Raw genomic sequence first — 22,370 nt, 5'->3', positions numbered from 1 at the left:
ACCAGTGCATCGAGCAGGGCAGTTGCATCAGTGAACACTGTACACTTTCAGCTGTCTTCCTGAGCTCCCATCTCGCCTCCACCACCCATTCCCACTGTACTGGTTCATAGCCATCCCACCCTGTTGTACTCTTCATGTTGCCGTCCTTGCTTTTAATTTCACCGAACTTTTCTATGTATTGCGTCCCTCCTTCAAACAATAATTTCTTTTGCGATTTTTCACGTTTTTCATGCAGCCATTTTGTCTTAGCTTCCCTGCACTTTCTATTTATTCCGTTCTTAACTGACTTTTATTTCTGTATTCCAGAATTTCCCTCAACATATTTCACTTCCTTCTTTCGTTGATCAGGTGAAGTATTTTATGTGTTATCCATAGTTCTTTCGCAGTTGCCTTCCTTGTACAACTCTTCTACAGCTGCAGAAACAGATGGAGCAGCTGGGAAATAGTATGCCCCAATACAGTATTCGTCGCCTTTAGGATTGGTCACATCCCAGAAAAAGTGCCTGTATTGCCACCCACGCGTTTTAGTGTGGGTCCGTGCCTGACCTCAAAACTGCTTGAGCTATTGATCCTGTAAATGAAATCATTCCTTTAATTCCATACGTACTATTTCTATAATAAATGTTCAGTATTTGCAAACCACTTAATGGGTATTCAATTTTTCCCCTGGCAGAATACAGCAGTGGACTCTAAAGTGAACTCTCTCAGGCACTTCAAAATATTTTGTCACACAAACGTTTCTTTCCTCGCGATGTTGTTTGAATTATTCAGTGCAAACTTCTTTGTTCTACTTGCGAAGTACGATTAAGGCCAATTATTTGTAATGCTGTCAATTCCATAAAATTTAAATTTCTAAGGAAGATACGTTCAGGTATAGATGCCATTGTCACAAGCTCAAGATGAAGAGGGAGAGGGAGAGAAAGCATATGAAGGTAGTGAACGAGTAGTTCAGTACGTAAAGGAAAATTAAAATGTAATGTCCATGGGGAGCTGGAATGCGTTTGTAGGGGAAGGACTTACGGGAGAATATGGGCTTGGTACTAGGAATGAGAGAGGCGAACGAGTAATCGTTTTCTGCAATAAATTTTAGCTAGTAATATAGCATAGTGTGTTCAAGAATCACAAGAGGTGGTGGTAAACTTGAAAGAGGCTGGGGGATACAGGAAGATTTCAGTTAGATTTCATGATCGTCAGTCAGAGACTCTGAAATCTGATACTGGATTCTAACGTGTACCGAGGAGTAAATACAGACTTGGATTACAACGTAGTAGTGATGAAGAAATGGTTCACATGGCTCTGAGCACTATGGGACTTAACAGCTATGGTCATCAGTCCCCTAGAACTTAGAACTACTTAAACCTAAATAACCTAAGGACAGCACACAACACCCAGTCATCACGAGGCAGAGAAAATCCCTGACCCCGCCGGGAATTGAACCCGGGAACCCGGGCGCGGGAAGCGAGAACGCTACCGCACGACCACGAGCTGCGGACGCTTAATAACAGTAAGAATCAATACGCAAGGAAATAGGACATGAAAGTACTAAGGAATGAAGACTTACACTTGAAGTTGCCTAACGCTATAGATAGTTAGATAAGAAATAGTTCGGTAGGCACTTCAGATGAAGAGGGGTGGACATCTCTAAAAAGAGCAGTCACAGAAGTTGGAAATAAAAACATAAGTACAAAGAAGGTAACTGCTAGGAAATCATGGATTGCCGAAGGTTGATCGATGAAAGGAGGAAATACAAAAATACTCAGGGAAACTCAGGAATACACAAATACAAGTCGCTGAGGAGTGAAATAAATAGTAAGTTCAGAAGAGCTGTGGCGGAATGGCTGACAAAGCATGTGGAAAAGTCGGAACAAACCTTGCTGAAATTTAAAAAAAAAAAATGGTTAAAATGGCTCTGAGCACTATGGGACTTAACATCTGTGGTCATCAGTCCCGTAGAACTTAGAACTACTTAAACCTAAATAACCTAAGGACATCACACACACCCATGCCCAAGTCAGGATTCGAACCTGCGACCGTAGCATCGCGCGGTTCCGGACTGAGCGCCTAGAACCGCGAGACCAACGCTGCCGGCTGCTGAAATTAAAATCAAATGCGGTAACGTTAAGAGTGCAATGGCAATTCCGCTGTTAAATACCGTGGAGAGAACTGATGGTTGGAAAGACTACATTAAAGGTGTCTGTAAGGGGAGGGGGGGAGGGGAGGGGAGGGGAGGGGGAAGACTTGTCTGATGTGAAAGAAGAAGAAGAAGAAGAAACAGGAGTCGATATGGAAGAGATAGGGGATCCACTATGAGAATCAGCTTTTAAAAGAGCTTTGGAAGACTTAAGATCAAACAAGGCAGAAGGGATAGATGGATAGACAATACTCCGTAAGAATTTTTAAAAGAATTGTGGCAACAAAACGACTACTAACGTTGGTGTGTAAAATGTGTGGGTCTGCCGGTACAACAGCTGGTTTCGGAAAAACGTCATCCAAACAATTCCAAAGATTCAGATGGTTCAAATGGCTCTCAGAACTATGGGACTATCTGAGGTCATCGGTCCCCTAGAACTTAGAACTACGTAAACCTAACTACCATAAGGACATCACACACATCCATGCTCCAGGTAGGATTCGAACCTGTGACCGTAGCGGTCGTACGCTTCCAGACTGAAGCGCCTGGAACCGCTCGGCCGTAGTGGCCGGCCAATTCCGAAAGTTGCAAGAACCGCCAAGTGCAAGAATCATCGCACAATCAGCTTAACAGCTCTCGCATCCAAGTTGTTGACAAAAATAATATACAGAAGAATGGATAAGAAAATTGAGGATCTGTTGGCTTTAGGAAAGGTAAAGGCACAAGAGAGGCAGTTTTGACGTTGCGACTGAGAATGAAAACAAGACTGAAGGGAAATCCATACACTTACATTGGATTTTTCGACCTGGAAAAACCCTTATACAATGTCAAATGATGCAAGACGTTCAAAATTGTGAGAGAAACAGGAGTAAGCTATAGGGCAAGACGGGTAATATACAATATTTACATGAACGAAGAGGAAGTAATAAGAGTGGAAGACGAAGAACGACGTGCTCATATTCAGAAGATGCACAACAGAGATGCTGTCTTTTGCCCGTAATGATCAGACTATACATCGAAGAAGCAATGATGGAATTAGAAAGAAAGATTCGAGAGTGGAATCAAAATTCGGAGTTAAAGGACATCAATGATAAGATTCGATGATGGCACAGCTATTTTCAGCGAAAGTGAAAAAGAATTACAGGATCTACTGAATGGAATGAGTATTCTAATGGATACAATATATGCACTACGAATAAGTACAAGTAAGACGCAAATTATGAGGAGTGATATAAATTAGAACAGCGAGAAACTTAACATCAGATTTGATGGTAGCGAAGTAGATCAAGTTAAGGAATTCTGTTGCCTAGACAGCAAAATAAACCACGACAGAGCAAGGAGGACATAAAAATCAGAGTATCACTGGCAAAAATAGCATTCCTGGCCAAACGAAGTCTTATAGTACAAACTTAGGCCTTAATTAGAGGAATAAATTCCTGAGAATGTGCGTTTGGAGCATACCATTGTATGGTTGTGAAACATGGACTATGCTAAAACCGGAACAGAAGAGAATCTAACCACTTCAGATGTGGTACTACAGGAGAATGTTAAATAGGAGGACTGATAAAGTAAGAAATGAGAAGTTTATCCGCAGCATCGGCGCGGGAAACACTGACAAGAAGAAGGGACAGGATGATGGGATGTCTGTTACGTCGTGAGGGAATAACCTCCATTGTACTAGAGGGAGCTGTAGACACTAAAAACTGGAATACACCATCCAACAAATAGGACGTAGGTTGCAAATGCTGCCCTTAGATACAGATATTGACACAGAAGAGGAATTTCTGGAGGGCCGCATCAAACTAGTCAGGAGACTGATGACCGAAAAGGAACATGATCTACATAATGGACCGCCTTGGACAGTCCACAATAAATACTTGCGATATTTGTAGATGTAGAGCTTACTACATTACTGGCCATTGAAATTGCTACACCAAGAAGAACTGCTAGTGATACACGAGTATGCGTTGGACAAATACGTTATACTAGAACCGATATGTGATTACATTTTCACCCAATTTCGGTGCATAGATCCTGAGAAATCATTACCCAGATCAACCAACTCTGGCCATAATAGCGGCCTTGATACGCCTGGGCATTGAGTCAAACAGAGCTTGAATGCCGTGTGCAGGTATAGCTGCACATGCAGCTTCAACACGATACCACAGTTCATCAAGAGTAGTGACTGGCGTATTGTGACGAGCCAGTTGCTGGGACACCATTGACCAGACGTTTTAAGTTGGTGAGAGATCTCGAGAACGTGCTGGCCAGGGTAGCAGTGGAACATTTTCCGTATCCAGGAACGTCCGTACAGGATCTGCAACATGCCGCCGTGCATTATCCTGCTCAACTGAAGGGTTTCTCAGGGATCGAATGAAGGGTAGAGCCACGGCTCGTAACACATCTGAAATGATACGTCCACAATTCAAAGTGCCGTCAATGCGAACAAGAGGTGACCGAGACGTGTAACCAATGGCACCCCATGCCGTCACGCCGGGTGATACGCCAGTATGCCAGTATGGCGATGACGAATACACGCTTCAAATGTGCGCTCACGGCGATGTAGCCAAACACGGCTGCGACCATCATGATGCTGTAAACAGAACCTGGATTCATCCGAAAAAATGACGTTTTTCCATCCGTGCACCCAGGTTCGTCGTTGAGTACACCAACGCAGGCGCTCCTGCCTGTGAAGCAGCGTCAACGGTAACCGCAGCCACGGTTTCCGAACTGATACTCCATGCTGCTGCAAACGTCGTCGAACTGTTCGTGCAGATGGTTGTCGTCTTGCAAACGTCCCCATCTGTTGATTCAGGGATCGAGACGTGGCTGCACGATCCGTTACAGCCATGCGGATAACATGCCTGTCATCTCGACTGCTAGTGATACGTGGCCGTTGGCATCCAGCACGGCGTTCCGTATTATCCTCCTGGACCTACGGATTCAATATTCTGCTAACAGTTATTGAATCTCGACCAACGCGAGCAGCAATGTCGCGATACGATAAACAGCAATCACCATAAGCTACAATCCGACGTTTATCAAAGTAGGAATTGTGACGGTACGCATGTCTCCTCCTTACACGAGGCATCACAAGAACGTTTCACTAGGCAACGCCGGTGAACTGCTGTTTCTGTATGAGAAATGGGTTGGTACCTTTGTTCATGTCAGCACATTGTAGGTCTCGCCACCGGCTCCAACCTTGTGTGAATGCTCTGAAAAGCTGATGATTTGCATATGACAGCATCTTCTTGCTGTCGGATAAATTTCGCGTCTGTAGCACGCCACTTTCGTGGTGTAGCAATTTTAATGGTCAGTAGTGTAATTTACTCAGCTGAATTATAGCCTGGGGAAAACAAAGACGTTCTTTAAACATAGGAAATTACAAACGACAAAAAATGGGAGGTACGGCGTTAACGACAAGAAAAGCAGCTGGGGAAACCGATTTTCCTTGTGACAGAAGGGAAGCTGACGGCGGCTGCTCGCCAGATCGGTTTGTCTGTGGGGAGTGTGAAGGCGGCCCACACTCTCAGAGCCGCCGGCGTGTTTGCTCTGCGGCGGGGAAATTGCCAATCTGTGGCGAGCGCGGCGGCTGCCGCGACTTTTCTGCGAGCGCCGCCTCGCGCCCCGCCCAGGTGCCGTCTATGTCTCCGTCTGCTGCATGGGACGCCGCGGCGTACACAGCGCCTACGGCTTGCCTGTCCCGAGACTCACGTTCCGAATTCCAGGTGCGGCGCAACTCGTCATTTCCTAGCCGCGCCTGTGTGCTCTTCCTGCGCCTGTTTGTGTGCGCCACAGCCAGTTTCCGATGTTTGGGGGGGAGCAATCCTCTGTCCTCACATCATGCTTTCTCTGCTCACATCACTACTCTTCAGTTCGTACGTAAGTTTTTGGCATAGGGTCCACAGAATCATTTTGAGACCATTTGAGACCGTTCTACTTTCATATAGCGCGCGGGAAAAATATAAATCTCCGTGTGTGGTGTGCGTACTGTAAGACCTTCGGTACACACACCATCAGATTATTTGACTTGTCACTCTAACGAAGTAGGCGAGTGTCAGCAACACGTCTCGTGGTCTTATCCTGGCGTGTTTACCTTCTGCTGTTAGGTCAGACGATAGAAATGCCACTTGAACGCTTAGAGTAGCAGATTGACGGTGACCAACTTTAAACAGAACTTGTTTTATTTTCACACACATTTATTAAAATAATAACAAGCATGAACATTACGTAACTTGATTCTGGATGCTATTTACAATTGACAATCTGAAGTTCCTTTGGTCTTTGTACGTTAATCTTATTCTCACACATGTCTGATACTTGACAAAGTGTCTATACATTTATCTTCATTGCTATGTACAGGATTATCGTAATCTTATTAGGTGCAGACTGAAACTTGACTATAAACTCGTACAGACAAATGTAGACTCGTACAGAGAAATGCAGACTGCTACAGTCTGCCGCAGACTCACTAATCGGAGGTCTGTACACTCGTTATAATACCTCACGCGTTCATGTATCACTGCGCGAGTGTGAACCGCGAGGAGGAAAAGTTCTACGTTAGCAGCAATCTCATTGGCTGTATTACATATTAATACGCAGATCGGCGGAAGCAGAATTTGGTCCGTCTCTATGGCACCGCCATCTCGTAGTGCGGAGATGGACGAACGGTACGCCTGTGTTGTTGTGCTTAGCGGGGCGCGCTCTAGTGGGAAAGTTGTGTATGCGCTGTCTACGTGGAATTAAGTACACAACATTCTCTAAGACAACAAGTAGCAAAAGTGTCTTTCAGTGACACAATTTGGGAAAAAAAGCACGTAGTAAAAGATGCAAAGGTAACAATATACAAAACAATGGCGAGACAAGTTATGACAGACAGCTGAAACAATTCTGAAAACATGAAAAACAAAGAGACTTTTGGGAACCACTTACTCACTCCGTCTTCAGGCCACGAGTGGCCTACGTGGACCATCCGAAAAATGGCAACAGCGCATGGTGGCAAGGATGGTCACCCGTCCAAGTGCCGACCACGCCCGACAGCGCTTAACTTCGGTGATCTCACGGGAACCGGCGTATCCACTGCGGCAAGGCCGTTGCCCACATTTGGAAACCACGAAAATGAAAATTCTGCGAAGGGTTACAAGAGAGACACTCAGAGAGAGAGAGGGAAGTGAAAGCATTAGAAACGGATACGACCACGAATGGAACGAATACACAAACATGATGGATGAAAGAAAAACTGCTAAAATCGTAAGAAATAAATCACCAGCTGGTAAAAGAAATATTAGCCATCCAAGGAAAATATGGAATGATAGCCTCAGGGCAGGCAGAGGGGTACGGAAAGAAGTAGGCTTTAGCCTAGGAAGAAAGGAAGAAGAAAACAAAAAAATCTTTTCGTATCCTATTTCTGATTTCTCTTATTTTATAGTGAAAGTAATTTGTCCTTATATAGTTGGAAGTCAACGAGAGGTATTCGCATTCGGAGGAAAAAATTGGTCACTGAAATTACGTCGAACATCTCGAGGCAAAGGAAAACGTCGTCGTTTTAATGACTGCCAAATCCAATTGCGAATCATATCAGCGACACACACTTCCATATGCAGCGATAATACAAAACGAGCTACCCCGCTGCGAACTTTTTCGATGTCCCCCCCTCATCGATTTCCTCGTGTCATCTGGTATCACACTGAAAGCCTGCAGCAGTACTCCATAAGAGGAAGGAGAAGTATAGTGTATGCAGTCTCTTGTAGAAGCCATCTTACATCTTCCAAGTGTTCGGCAATTGAACGCAGTCTTTGGTTCACCTCCTCCACAACATTATCTACGTAATGATTATAATTTCAGGATCTCGCACTTTCTATTATTTTTTCTTCAAGTACCAGTTCCCCACCGTATACATCCCTTGCTTACATCGTTGTGGGTTCGTTTTCGTCTTCTGATGACTGCACGAGACAGTAAGTGACTGCATTATCCGCTCAGTCTCGTAAATCGTTGATACAGATTAAGAACAGGAGAGGCACACAGCACTTTCTTGTGGAACTCCAGGTATCACTTGCGTTCGATTGACGAATTCCCCTCAGTTAGAATGAACTGTGACCTTTCACACAGGAAATGACGAATCCAATAGCACGGCTGAGACGATCCTGCTCAAGTACGCAAACTCTCTAGAAGCTGCTTTTGAGCACGGTGTGAAAATCCTTTGGAGGTATAGAAATATGGCATCAGCTTGACACAACCGGTCGATGGCACTCATTACTGCGCATAAATAAAGAGCCTGCTGTGTTTCACAAGATCATGTTTTGTATCCGTGCTGTTTATGTGTAACTCGTTTACTTCAAGGTATCCCATAATACTCCGACACATGTATGTTCCATCATGCTACTGCACAATGTCGTCAGTAATATTGGTCTCCTTTTTTGTTGGTGAGAACCGTGCAACTTTCCAACCGTTATCTGAAGTATCTTTGGTCAAGCGACCGGCTAAAAATGGAGCGATTTCATGAGTGTACTCTGAAAGGAACGTAATCGCTGAACGTACAAGGCTGGAAGGCCTTCTTTTGTCAAATTGTTTAAATTGCTTCGCTACACCGAAGGTATACGTTTTTGAGAGACGGTGTCCCTGATTTCAGAAGAAAATATCTCGAAAGCTAAGATCGATAGTCGAATGCAGCAAACTGTATGTTTATTGTGAATTCTGTAAGAATTTTATACAGAATTTTCCAAGTAGTTCGGAACGTTTGCGGGCTTTCTAATGAGGATGGAATGTGGTGTAGCCCTCAACTACGTACCCTCCGACTCAGAGTTGTAATATTAAAAGCTTAGGCTGGGGCTGGGATACGAAGTTGCCACATTACAGACCAAATACTGCTGCGTCTACAGTATGAATAGACACATGAATTGAAAGGTTGAAGCTTCCTATCGCTCAGCAAGTGCGAACTTTTAATCCAACATAGTAATTGATAAATGAAAGATTACAATTAAATAAAATCTGCATGTACTATCTTAACGACTTTAAACGATGAGTAAGATAGCAGAAGTACCTTTTAGAATGGGGTTTACTGCTGCAAAACACTTATTGGTGTCGATGATGTAGAAAATAAATAAAATATATGTTGAATAACAGGGAAACAATAGATTCCTACTTCACGTAATTGGTTATGTTCAACAACATAGCTCGCGAGATATTCACTTCTAAACTAAAGCTATGTCTTCACTGCAGAATCCACGGAAATCTCAGAAGTGCACAAGTCGGCACTACGAAATATTTTTATCTCCCGTACAAACCGCTCCACTCTCTCCAAGTCTCTCCTGCGACCCTCTCGCCGTAGTGTCCAGCATTCGCTCATGTTCTCTCCCGTCCTGTCCAGAACTCTCCGTATCCTGTGAGACGGTCCCTCGCGCCGCACTGTTCAGAACTGCCCTCCCCCACTTCCATACAGCCTCTCCACGCATCCTTTTTGGGACGATCGCTGTGACTGTCTAGAGCGCTACCACTCTGTCTCCAAGCCAACGCACACTCACAAACATAATGAAACACATTCGAAATAATCAATTTACATTTAAATAACTAGAAATTAAATAAATATTCCTACGGGTACTCCAAAAACACGCTCTAACACACATTATTAAATATGTAAACAAATTAAATTAACATGTATCAATGGAATAACCACAAAAGGTAGGCCAGTTGCCTAATGCCTCTGTGCTTTCTAAGACACGGTAAATATTTAACCAATTTCTCAAAGAATACCAAATATCGGATATAACGAAGATATAGATGAATAAATGTATTTATAAGCATGCTGCTACCGTTTCTTCGTGTAACTGTGGAGTACTTACGGCCTGACTCAATCGATTGTAATCAGCCACTTTGGCCTCCAATAACTCGTGTACTATTAAAGTTATATGCCTGTAACTTATACCAGTGTAGGTTTACACTAATGACTTTCTAAAGACACGTCGATCGACAAAATCGGATGAACCGTTTAGATTTTGGAAATTCGTTGCTGGGTGTTAGTTGTATGATTTATCGTCAGATATCAAACTTTAAACTAATAAAAAAATTGAAAATCTGATTACACCATCAGAACCGTCGTGAAAGTAATGGTAAAGTACCTGTTTCTTTTTGAGTTATCATGATTCATCTGGCTACTATTAATTTCTGTATGAACTCCGAAATGGCTGCCATTAATGTTTCACAATGTCCGCCATATTTGGCACTCCCGGCGCGTCTTCTCCAACGACGCAGCGTCACCAAGGAATTCCCAGCCACGCAGTCGGCCAGCAGCCACGTGGTCCAGCTACTGTGCGGCATCATGCGGTTACTGGCGAGCCGTGGCTTTGACGAACGTTCTGTGCGGCCGCCCCGACTCCCAACTTAGAATATTTCCAGGGCGCCTCCTCTCGCCCGTTACCTCGCAAGCTACAACAGATGGCGCTGTAATCGCAATACGTAGTACCTATAAATAGTCCGTCGCAGCTCAGAGCGGTCATTTCCACGGTTGAAACGTGGAAGTAGTTTAGCTTATCTAAGGAAGAGGCTGAAAGCATGTATTCCATATGAACAAGGTGTTCTTTTGATACTGGAATACCACAGGTTAGAAAACTGTCCTTGGGGAACAAGGCGCAGTTTTCAAATACGATTTAACGTTACAAAGGACATGAACGAAATCCGTTCTCAAGCTCTAGGCCCATTTCCAATAGAGAGGTAGCGTGTCAGACTGTCTAGTGGGGAACGTTGGCACCACGGAAACTGTAGTTACTTCTAAAAATGTCGCAATATTTTCTAGAATTATTCAGCAATATGCAAGGCAATCCGTCCGAATAATAGTATCAGAGGCTAGCTTGAAGCATGCAGAAAATACTTAGATAGGGAGTATACATGTTTCCATCCTGAATCCAAAGCTACCATACCTGTACGAGCTATGCAACAGAGGCCTGATTTTATAAGCCAGATTCTCACAATTGCTGATAATGAAGCACACTTCCACCTTAATGGAGTTGTGAATAAACGAAACTGACGATTTTGGGCTTCCAGAAATCTCCATTTGTGTGAATAAAACCACCTCATTTACCCGAAGTTACTGTTTGGGCTGCGGTATGCAGCAGAGGCATTTGTGGTCCATTCCTCATGCGACAAAGATTTTCTATTGTACGTTATGTTGTAATTTTAGAACAATTTGTCGCCACTCAGTTATCGTTGGGGAAATCGAGTATGGACCGAGTGGTTCATGCAAGATGGGGCCAGACCACGATACACTGAAGAAGTGTTTCACTTTCTTGATGAATACTGTGGGAAAGACTCATTCCGTTGGATTACCGAAAATTTACTGGGGCAATGATGTGTTGTCTGCCATATTCACCAGGTCTAATTCCTTGTGACTATTTTTTGTGTAGCAGACTGAAAGACTCTACCGGAAAAAATCCACCCCGCTAGATGAGCTTGAATCGGAGATCTGTGTGGCATCTGAATCAATAATCGTTGAGCATGTAATGGTAAATTTCATTGTTCGATTGCGCCAGCTCCGTACAGAGAGCTGTGGACACTTAGAAAAGATTGTTACGTGATTTCAAAGGCTGCTTGCAGAGGACGAATTTAATTATGAGAAGCAGTCGCGCGTGTCACCTGCAGAATAGTCGACTAACGGCAGTGACAGCAGAATCTCCGAAGTTGTGTATCTTTGGCTCAGTTGTAGAGCGCAGAGTAGTCTAGCGCTGGACATCGAGTAAGTTGGTAGAACTTTTAGCGTAGTGCATATTGGAGGAAGATTTTCCTGAAGAAAATTGTTAGGAATTATTAATATGATGAAAGGATTTATAGACATAGCATTTGTGGAACAGAGAGAAGGGATTTGCATTAAGGATATAATTTTAAGGTAACAATCTTCGCTGGTGCCTACTGATAATGTTAGCGATTCTTGCAACAGAGTAGTCCACTTCCCCATCTCAGTTTAAGTCATTTTCAGTTTAATTCATTTCATTTAGCATAATCGTAAGAAACATTGACCTGTACGAATTTTATATAGAAAATAAAGCTTTTGGTTTTTTGTTCTTGTGAAACAAGAGTTTAAAATACTTCATTGTCATTATAATGAAGGGATTCTTATTTTCATTTCAGGTAAGAAGTTTTTCTAGTGTGAGGAAAAAATCCCCATCTTTCTCCCATTTTTTACTTTAGAATATTTTGGCTGGCGCGATTTTTTCATGCTATAATGTTTCTTCTGCTTATGCCGTGATTTTCGGGTGAGAATCTTTTCGTATTTTGTTGGTTTTTTCGTTTGTCATTTTACATTACCACTGCGCGAATTCTAAGCATTTTCTTTGTAATTCAGGTTTGTAATGGGTCAGAGAACAGTGTGTGTTTCATAGTGTTGCTACCTAACTTCAGTGTTTCAATTCTTTGTGCTGTACTCAGATTGATTTTGGTAGCAGTTTCTGAGTGGCAGTTTTGATTAAGTTTCGTGGACAGTGAACGCCAGTTAGTTTTGTCTTTATTATGTAAATGTGTTAACTGAGACACGCTGTTCGCAATAGTAATTTCAGTTCAACCATTTTATAACAGAGAACAGTACACTCCGTTTTGAGTAAAAAGTACGCAAACATTTTTTATGCTCATGGAGGGTCGAGAGATCGAGTCACAGCAGATAACTTTGAGCATTCGTCTGTGGATCTTAGTTTTCGAAATATTTGATTTTTAAATTAGGATCCCTTCGATGGACACCCTGTATCTACCTCTGAATTGCTCATGATCATTGCTATTGATTCGGACTCCAGAGTATGAACTGAATCTTCTCTGGTGAAGGAATTTCCGAAAATCGTTTACTAATTCCACTTCAGTGGAACTTTCATCAGTATCACCATCACTGCTATCGCACATTGGATGTATTGATTGTGCCGCTGACATAATTTACATTAGACTAGAACGTCTTTCGATTTACTACCAGATTACGAGAGGGTAGTCGTTAGTCTTCGACTCTGGGGAAAAACAGACGTCTTAAAAGTACTGCAAGTGTGATGTTGGAAGTGGACGATTCTCAACGACCAATAAAATTGTTCTGCCATTACGAACAGTTTTGAAAGTGTGGAAAGGTGCGTGGCCACTCAGGTGGGTGGAGCTCTGCTTAATCCGGATGGAGGCGTGCTTTACAATTTGGTGACGGTGCAAGTGCTCAACAGGAAAAGCACGCATAACAAGGGAGTGGAACTACCAACTAGCTAGAAGAGTATTTCAGTGCACCTGACGAACTTGCCGAGGTCTAATAGAGAATAATTTTCTGCTAGTGGTAACTTGAAGTGTGGTGTTTTTGTGTGTGGTCTTCTCGCTCTGAAATGCTATCTCGTTTTGTTCGGAGAGTGGGTTATCTGTGGGCGCTGCTAGAAACTGGATGGAAACCGTCTAGTAACTGTTTGCAGTGCTTATTTCACAAGCCAGTGGTCGGATCTGAGAACCCTTAGAAAGTAGTTCAATTTCTACAGATCATTTACTAGTGATGTAAGTAATGCGACAGTTTTAGTCCTGTCTTGCGGTTAAGGCGAGGCTGGCGAACCTTGTTTGGACTGATTTAATAGTGCGGAAGTCCTGAGGATGATCATACATAAACATGTGTGTGACTCAAATACGTGCCTCCTACACAGTTTTGACACCCTTTTATACATTTAGAAGTGGTACAGACGAGACAAGTGTCCTAAGTCAGGGTAAGTGTTATGATTCTTTATGAAATAATGGAGCGATTTTTCTTATAGAAAGAAAGCATATAATGTAGTCAGTTTAAGAAGAAAGCACTTATGTAATTTGTCAGACGAGAAATTTACGTGACAACTTTGAAAAGTCGCTTTGAAATAGTAAGCGCCTAATTTGACGTTCATATTTTTCAAGTGCAACGTAACTTAAAACGTTTAAAGGAGATGCTTCATTTCTATTTGAAAAACTTCATAAATTTGATTTTAAATGTATGAAAAATTGTCTGTCTTTCTCATTTCACTCTTTTCCTGAAAATTTTACTATTTACAGGTTCAGTAATATTTTCAGATTACAATTCTAAATTTGTCCATTCAGGATTGGTGACTGATTTCATATTACCTATTTTCAGAAGTGAAGCGCACGAAGGTAAGTTTCCATCCCAGTTGTAAATACATACTGCTGTTTACTGAAAAATAATGTATCAAAACGGTAACTTAGGTAAAAATTCAAGTTCTATTGAAAAGTGAGTTTTTCGTTGTGGAACGATACCAGTGAAATCCATTAAACCCCTCGGATAACACTGATGTTCTTTGGAATAGTCGAGCATACATGAGAACACGGTTAACTTTTATTAAGAACTATTACCAACGAGCAAAATTCTCAAATGAATACAGTTTCAGTAAAACTGATTCTCAAAGGTGTCACAGTGAAACGTTTTGGTCTTTACGAGACAGTAGCTTACACTGTGGTAGCAGCTGAAGGTCGTAAAGACACGTAGTTAAAGAGACGCGACAAGCTGCCTGTGAAGTAACACATAAAAAGATCAAGCATTTCGAGAAAAAATTTACCAAAGATATACAAAATATTAGAAACGGAGTACATTCCTAAGCACAGTCCAGTACAGACAATAAAAATAATGGCCAGTAAATTTAATACATTCTACGCACCGTAACTGCTACATTTATTTTGAAACTTCCTGGCAGTTTTGTTCGGTATTGTTCATTGCGTTTGGTCTGAGCGGACATCACAAGACATCCGTTCAAGTTGACTCGCCGGTCGCGGTGGTTTCGCGGTTCTAGGCGCTCAGTCCGAAACCGCGCGACTGCTACGGTCGCAGGTTCGAATCCTGCCTCGGGCATGGATGTGTGTGATGTCCTTAGGTTAGTTAGGTTTAATTAGTTCTAGGTTCTAGGCGACTGATGACCACAGATGTTAAGTCGCATAGTGCTCAGAGCCATTTGAACCAAGTTGACTCCTTCACTCAGTTTTTTTTTTTTTAGTACAGGTAGCGAGAAGCCCTCTGACCGAACACGCTGAGCTACACAAGCACGACTCATGACTCGTCTTCACAACTTCAGTTCTGCCAGTACCTCGTCTCCTACCTTCCAAACATCACAGAAGCTCTTCTGCAAACCTCGCAGACGAGGTACTGGTAGAACTGAAGCTGTGAGGAAGGGTAATGAATCGTGCTTGGGTAGCTTATCTGGTAGAGAACTTGCTCGCGAAAGGCAAACTTCAGTTCCCAAGTTCGAGTCTCGGTACGGAACACAGTTTCAATGTGCCAGGAAGTTGCATATTAGCGCACACTCCGCTGCAGAGTGAAAATCTCATTCTACATTTCTTTTGTTTACCGACCGAGATTCGCAACGGTAAGTCCCTATAGTCGTATTTGGGTGGACATAGGCTTAAAAGTTCAGCAATCCAGATTAAGTTTTCCGCTGTTAACTTCAATCTTTTGGGCAGGACACGATGTATTTTTCTCTCCATTTCTGACATGCTTGATTCGCAGCCCGATAGCATGATGAATGCCATTGGCAGCGTGGTAGTGCGATAGTGCTTATCAGCTCAAGTCCAGCTTGTGCTCCATCTGTAACGAATCACAGGACATTGTCTTCATTCTTCCTTTGGATTATGAATAGGCCTACTTCTTTTTGCATTTGCAAACTGTATTAGCTCTTGGAATGGACTCACTAGCAATTATGAAACGTCTTTAATTTTACCATTAATTCAACATATCAAATCTCACAACTGATTCAGAATTTACAAGATAGTGCCAGAATTACTGAAAATGTACGTTAAAATATCCAAATAGAATGATTAGCCTAAGAGTCAGCAAAGATTGAGTATTAATTACATAACGTTTGTGGCTCAAATTCGATTTCTTCTGAATTACAGAAGCCATAAGTTTCATTGCAACGATGGATGGGAACTCTCAATGCCCACCAGTTGTAACGAGACAGTTCTCTCCCATCATAAAACTGAATGTCTGAGAGTCAGACTGATTTATTGTATCCCTCGTTTAGTTTTACAAACAATGCAATTACTTTTATACGGCCAGAGAGATAATACGTTTTTTAACACCCTTCATCACCCTTTCAAAGTGGCATATATTCCCTGCGCCATTCCCTCTGTTCCATAGCGACTGGTGCGCGAAAGTTTTTTTATGGTCTTAACCTATTCGGAACGACAACTTGGATGAAGTTCCTTTAGCAGGCTGTAGAGACGTTACTCCGATAGCTCTAGGCTAGGGCCGTATGGCGGATAAGACAAAACTCTCCATCCAAGTTATAGTGTGTTCGCGTGTGGGCCTGCACTGTCAACCAAAAATATCGCAGACTTTTATGAGCACACCGCAGTAAAAGCGCTCCAGATTATATTAAAACAGGCTACTTGATGGAAGTTGCACAGCCACAGATTATCATTTGCCAATGCTAAAAATGGTATAACGGGAGTAGGAGTCGTTATAATTAGGTACGTGGTTCAGGTAGAATGTAACTTTGAACAATTCAGTGATACGATTATTGTCGACAAAAGTGACAGTATACCAATTCAGGTATACATGCTTACGTCAGAAGCAGAAATGAATGGATAAAGTATGTATATGAGGACATTGATCAGGTAACTCTGCTCGATTAACATCTACCCATCACATACAATTATGGAGAATTAGAACTCTGTGTTAGGGGAAGCAACTGAAGACGGCGTTTCGGAGAATGTGAGCTATGTAGGAGGAATGAGAGGAGTAAGTCAGAGTTCTGCAGTAAGCGTCAGCTAGTAATAGAGAACAGATTATTCAGAAAGTGCAAGAGGAGGCGGTATACTAGGAAAGGGCTTGCTGACACAGGAAGTTAACAGCTAGATTACATCGTGGTGACACAGAATCAAAAATCAGATATTGGATTGTAAGTCATTCCCAGTAGCGGATGAAAAACCACATCAAAATTTAGTAATGATGAAGAGCAGACTGAAATTAAGAGAATCATCCACAAGAATCAATGAGGAAAGAAGTGGGATACTGTAGTATTGAGGAATGAAGAGCTGCATTTGATGTTCTCTCAGGCTAGATACTGCGATAATTAACAACACAGTAGGCAGTTCCGTTGAAGAGCGATAGACATGTCTAAAAAGGGTAACCAGAGAACTTGGATAAATAAATGTAGTCATAAGCAAAATAACTGTGAAAAACATTGTGTATCACAGGAAATCCTTCAGCTTACCATGAAAGAGGGAAGTGCCAAACTTCTCAGGAAAATACATGGACGTTAGTCACATCGAAACGAAGTAAATGGAAGATTAGGCGAAAAGGCTGCAGGAAGTACGAGAAGAAATCGAAAAGCAAACTTTAATCTGAAGGACAGATTCGCCTTCCTGGACAGACAAAACAACCTTCGGAGACATTAAAAGGGAAAGGTTCTTCAACCGTGGACTAGGGGTGCCGGCACGGTAGTTCAACGTGTTCAGTCAGAGGGTTAGTTCCCCTCTGAAATAAAGAAACTGAATGGATCAAGAATAACTTAAACGGGTGTCATGGGACGTCCCCGCAAGGAAATGCAACAATCAATGACGAAACAAATGAGACAAGAATCGTGGGTAGTATCTTTGCTTAGCAGTGAAAACGTCCTCGGTCCCGGGTTTGACACCCGCCACCACTTAAAATTTGATTAATAATCAGCATTGGCGGCCGAAGACATCAGGCATAAGAAGTCACCCTCATTCTGTCAATGGCGTTGTCGAAAGAAGACGAAAGGAGGGGACAGAGATTTTGAGCACACTTCTGTTCTTGGGGTGGGAAAATGTCCCTAAAGGAGGAAGAATCAGCGATGCTCAACGCCATAAGGATGCAGAAGGCAATGGAAACCACTGCACTAAAGACGCATAACGTGTATCCACAGCACATGTTGTCTGTAAATGATAAAGTATCATGATGATTTCTCCATTGGAAAAAGATTCCGGAGTGGATCCACATTCGGATTTGCGAGAGGGCACCGTCAAGAGGAAGGTGACCATGAGAAAAAGACTGAATAACCAACACAAGGATAACGTTCTATGAGACGAGGCGTGAAATGTTAGAAGATTGATCGTGGTAGGGAATCTAGGAAATCTGAAAAGGAGAATGCCAAGGCTCAGTCTAGATATGTTAGGGGTCAATGAAGCGAAATGGAAGGAAGACAAGGATTTCTGGATTAGATGAGTATAGAGTAACATCAACACCAGCAGAAAGTGGTATAACAGTCGCCGAATTCGTTATGAATAGCAATATGGAGCACAGAGTGTGTTATTGTGAACAGTTCAGTGATAGGGTTGTTCTTATCAGAATCGACAGCAAACAAACACCGACCACGAAAGTTCAGGTATACATGCCGATATTGCAAGCCGAAGATGAAGAGACAGAGAAACTTTATGAGGATGAAAATATAATAGTCATGGGGTCTCTAATGCAGTTGTAGGGGAATGAGTTCAGCAATAAATTTCAGCTAGTAGCAGCGAATACTCTGTTCAAGAATCACAAAAGGAGGAGATGTACTTGTAAAAGCCTGGGAGATACAGGAAGATTTCAGATAGATTACATCATGGTCAGCCAGAGATTCCGAAATCAGATACTAGATTGTAAGGCGTACCCCGGAACAGAAACAGACTCAGATGATAATGGAATAGTGATGAAGAGTTGGCTGAGTCCAAGAGATTAGTCAGGAAGAAGTACTAAGAAATGACGAGACACGCTTGAAGTTCACTAAGGCTATGGGTACAGCAATAAGGAACAGCTCAGTAGGCAGTACAGTTCAAGAGGAATGGACGATCACATAAATGTCAATCACAGAAGTTGGAAAGAAAAACATAGGTATAAACAAGGGAGCTGCGAAGAAACCATGGGTAACAGAGGAAGTACTTCACTTGGTCGATGAAAGGAGGAAGTACAAAAATGTTCAGAGAAATTAAGGAATACAGAAATACAAGTCGCTGTAGAACGAAATAAATAGGAACTGCAGAGCAGCTAAGAGAAATGGCTGCTTGAAAAACGTGAAGAAATCGAAAAGGAAATGTTCGTCAGGAGTACTGACTCAGCATGTAGGAAAGTCAAAACAACCTTCGGTAAAACTAAAAGCGTGGGTGGTAATGTTAAGAGTGCAACGGGAACTCCTCTGTTAAATGCAGAGGAGAGAGCGGATTGGAGGAAAGAGTACATTGAAGGCCTCTATGGGGGGAAATATTTGTCTGATGCGATAGAAAAAGAATGGTTCAAAGGGCTCTGAGCACTATGGGACTTAACATCTATAGTCATCAGTCCTCTAGAACTTAGAACTACTTAAACCTAACTAACCTAAGGACAGCACACAACACCCAGTCATCACGACGCAGAGAAAATCCCTGACCCCGCCGGGAATCGAACCCAGGAACGCGGGCGTGGGAAGCGAGAACGCTACCGCACGACCACGAGCTGCGGGCGATGCGATAGAAGAAGGAGAGGAAAAGAAGAACTAGGAGGAGGAGCAGTCAATTTAGAAGAGAAAGGGGATCCAGTATTAGAATCAGAATGTAAGAGAGCTTTGGTGGACTTAAGATCAAGTAAGGCAGAAGGGACAGATAACATTCCATCAGAATTTCTAAAATCATGGGGTGAAGTGGCAACAGAACGATTGTTCATGTTAGTGTATAGAATATACGAGTCTGGCGACTTACCGTCTGACTCATCCACACAATTCCGAAGACTGCAAGAGCTGACAAGTGTGAGAATTATCGGACCATCAGCTTAACAGCTCGTGCATCCAAGTTGCCGTCAAGAATAATATACAGAAGAATGGAAAGGAATATTGAGGCTGTGTTAGATGACTATCAGTTTGACTTTAGGAAAGTGAAACGCGTCAGAGAGGTAATTCTGACATTTCGGTTGATAACGGAGGCAAGATTAAAGAAAAATCAGTACACGTTCATAGGATTTGTCGACCTATAAAAAAACTTACCACAATGTAATATGGTGCAAGATGTTAGAAATTCTGAAAAAAGTAGGGGTACGCAATAGGGAGAGACGGATAATGTACAATAAGTACAAGAGCCAAGAGGGAATAGTAAGAGTGGACGACCAGGAACGGAGTTCTCTGATTAAGAAGGGTGTTAGACAGGAATGTAGTTTTTCGGCCTTGCTGTTCAATCTGTACATTGAAGATGCAATGATGGAAATAAAAGAAAGTTCGGCAGTGCGATTAAAGTTTAAGGTGAAAGGATATCAATGATACGACTCGCTGATGACATTGCTATTCTGGGTGAAAGTGAATAAGAATTACATGATCTGCTGAATGGAAGTAATAGTATAATTGGAATGGAATAGGGACTAAGAGTAAATCGAAGAAAGACGCAAGTAATGCGAAGTAGTAGAAATGGGAACAGTGAGAAACTTATCAGGGTTCATGGTCACGAAGTAGATGAAGTTAAGGAATGCATCTACCTAGGCAGCAGAATAACCAATGACAGAGGAGCAAGGAGGACATCAAACGCTGACTAGCACAGGCAAAAAGGTATTCTGGCCAGGAGAGGTCTGCTAGTATCGACCATAGGCCTTAATTTGAGGAGATGTTTCTGAGAATTAAGTCTGGAGCACAGCATTGTATGGTAGTGAAACACTGTCTGTGAGAAAACCTGAACAGAAGAGAACCGAAGCATTTTGGACGTGGCATTTCAGACGAATGTTGAAAATTAAATGGACTAGTAATGTAAGGAATGAAGTTCTGCGCAGAGTCGGAGAGGAAAGGAATATGTGGAGAACACTGAGAAGGAAAATGGATAGGATTATAGGACATCTGTCAAGACTTCAGGGAATGACTTCCATGTTTCTAAAGGGAGCTGTAGAGGGAAAAACTGTAGAGGGAGACAGAGATTGGAATAATTCAGCCAATAATTGAGGACGTTGATTGCAAGTGCTACTCTGAGATGAAGAGTTTGGCACAGGATAGGAATTCGTGGCGGGCCGCATCAAACCATTCAGGAGACTGATGACTCAGGAAAATTGTCAACATTAACAGTGCAGAACTAATTCCGGTATTAAACGCTGAGGACAGGACGGATAGGCAGAATGAATGCAGTGAAGTGTTCACGATGGGAGCCTGATATAAAATAAAGCAGGAGTCGATACGGATGGTATGGGGAATCCGGTAATGCGTGGCGGAGTTTTGTGAGACTTGCAATCAAATAGGGAAGAATGCATACGTGATGTTATATTGAAACTCATTTGGTGAAATGGCAGTCAAACGACGCTCTGCTGATCCCGGCGCAGTTTTCCCCACGTACGCCAAAGAGTAGATGCTCGTTACCCTGGGCCATCGGGACTCCCGGCAATGGCCATCCTGCCAGGTGGCCTTTCCTGCTGCTAGGTGGCGCCCTTGGGGAGGGCTCCTTGTCGGAATGCGTAGCAACAGGGCGGATGACACACAATGAAGTGCAGTACGTCATCTCTTGCTGGTGGTCAAGCACCAGCAGTCTCTAAGCGATCAAGGTCCAACTTCAACGCTAAGAAATACGATCCCAAATCGTTCCCTCCCTCCCCCCCCCCCCCTTTCCCTTGCCGCACGATGGGAGGAACGCTGGGCTAAGGATGGCAGCAAAGCTTATTCATGCCAGTACCTTGTATGTACGAGAGTTGACGGGGAATCTTTCTTGTCGAAACCTCTAATTTTTGTAGAGCATTTAGAGGATAAGTTTGTGGTTGTGGAGGGCTTGTCCAAAATACCGTCAGGGTCGGTCTTCATCAAAACAGCATCCTCCATCCAGTCACGGAAACTACTCGATTGTGACAGGCTGGCGGATATTTCTGTTTCTATCATGCCCCATAAGAGCTTAAATATGATCCATGGTATCATATTTCACAGGGACCTTCTTTTGCCGTCTGATGAGCTGCGCGCCAATTTAGACCGGCAAAGTGTCCATTTCGTCTGTCCGAGGGATAGTCAGGTGGCCATCGGTGCCTTTATCTTGGCTTTTGAGGGTGACACATTACACGAGAAGGTCAAGGTGAAGGTCTAGTTCTGTGACATAAAGCCATATATCCCTCCCTCCGATGCAGTGCTGTAAGTGCTGGAAGTTCAGCCATATGTCTTCCTGCTGTACTTCCAGCGTCATTTGTCGAAATTGTGGACGCCCTTCACAACGCAATACTTTCTGTGCCTCACCTCCTATCTGTGTCAACTGCGGAAAGCGCACTTTTCCTTGCTCGCCAGATTGCAAGAGTCTCCAGAGATATAGAAAAATAATGGAATACTAGAACCTTGACCGACTGACTTACATTGGGACT

At 42.8% G+C, this 22,370-nt stretch overlaps 1 long non-coding RNA gene and 1 pseudogene across 1 annotated transcript in view; both read right to left on the bottom strand.

The window, feature by feature from the left end:
- The window catches only part of LOC126267460 (uncharacterized), a 517,276-nt gene that overhangs the window by 361,595 nt on the left and 133,311 nt on the right, over positions 1–22,370 (bottom strand). The gene's annotated exons all lie outside the window — the stretch shown is intronic.
- On the bottom strand, positions 7,112–7,229 carry LOC126268403 (5S ribosomal RNA; annotated as a pseudogene).

Source organism: Schistocerca gregaria, chromosome 4, assembly GCF_023897955.1.
Source record: "Schistocerca gregaria isolate iqSchGreg1 chromosome 4, iqSchGreg1.2, whole genome shotgun sequence".
NCBI classification, from domain to species: domain Eukaryota; kingdom Metazoa; phylum Arthropoda; class Insecta; order Orthoptera; family Acrididae; genus Schistocerca; species Schistocerca gregaria.
This window is presented reverse-complemented; position numbering and strand designations above follow the sequence as displayed.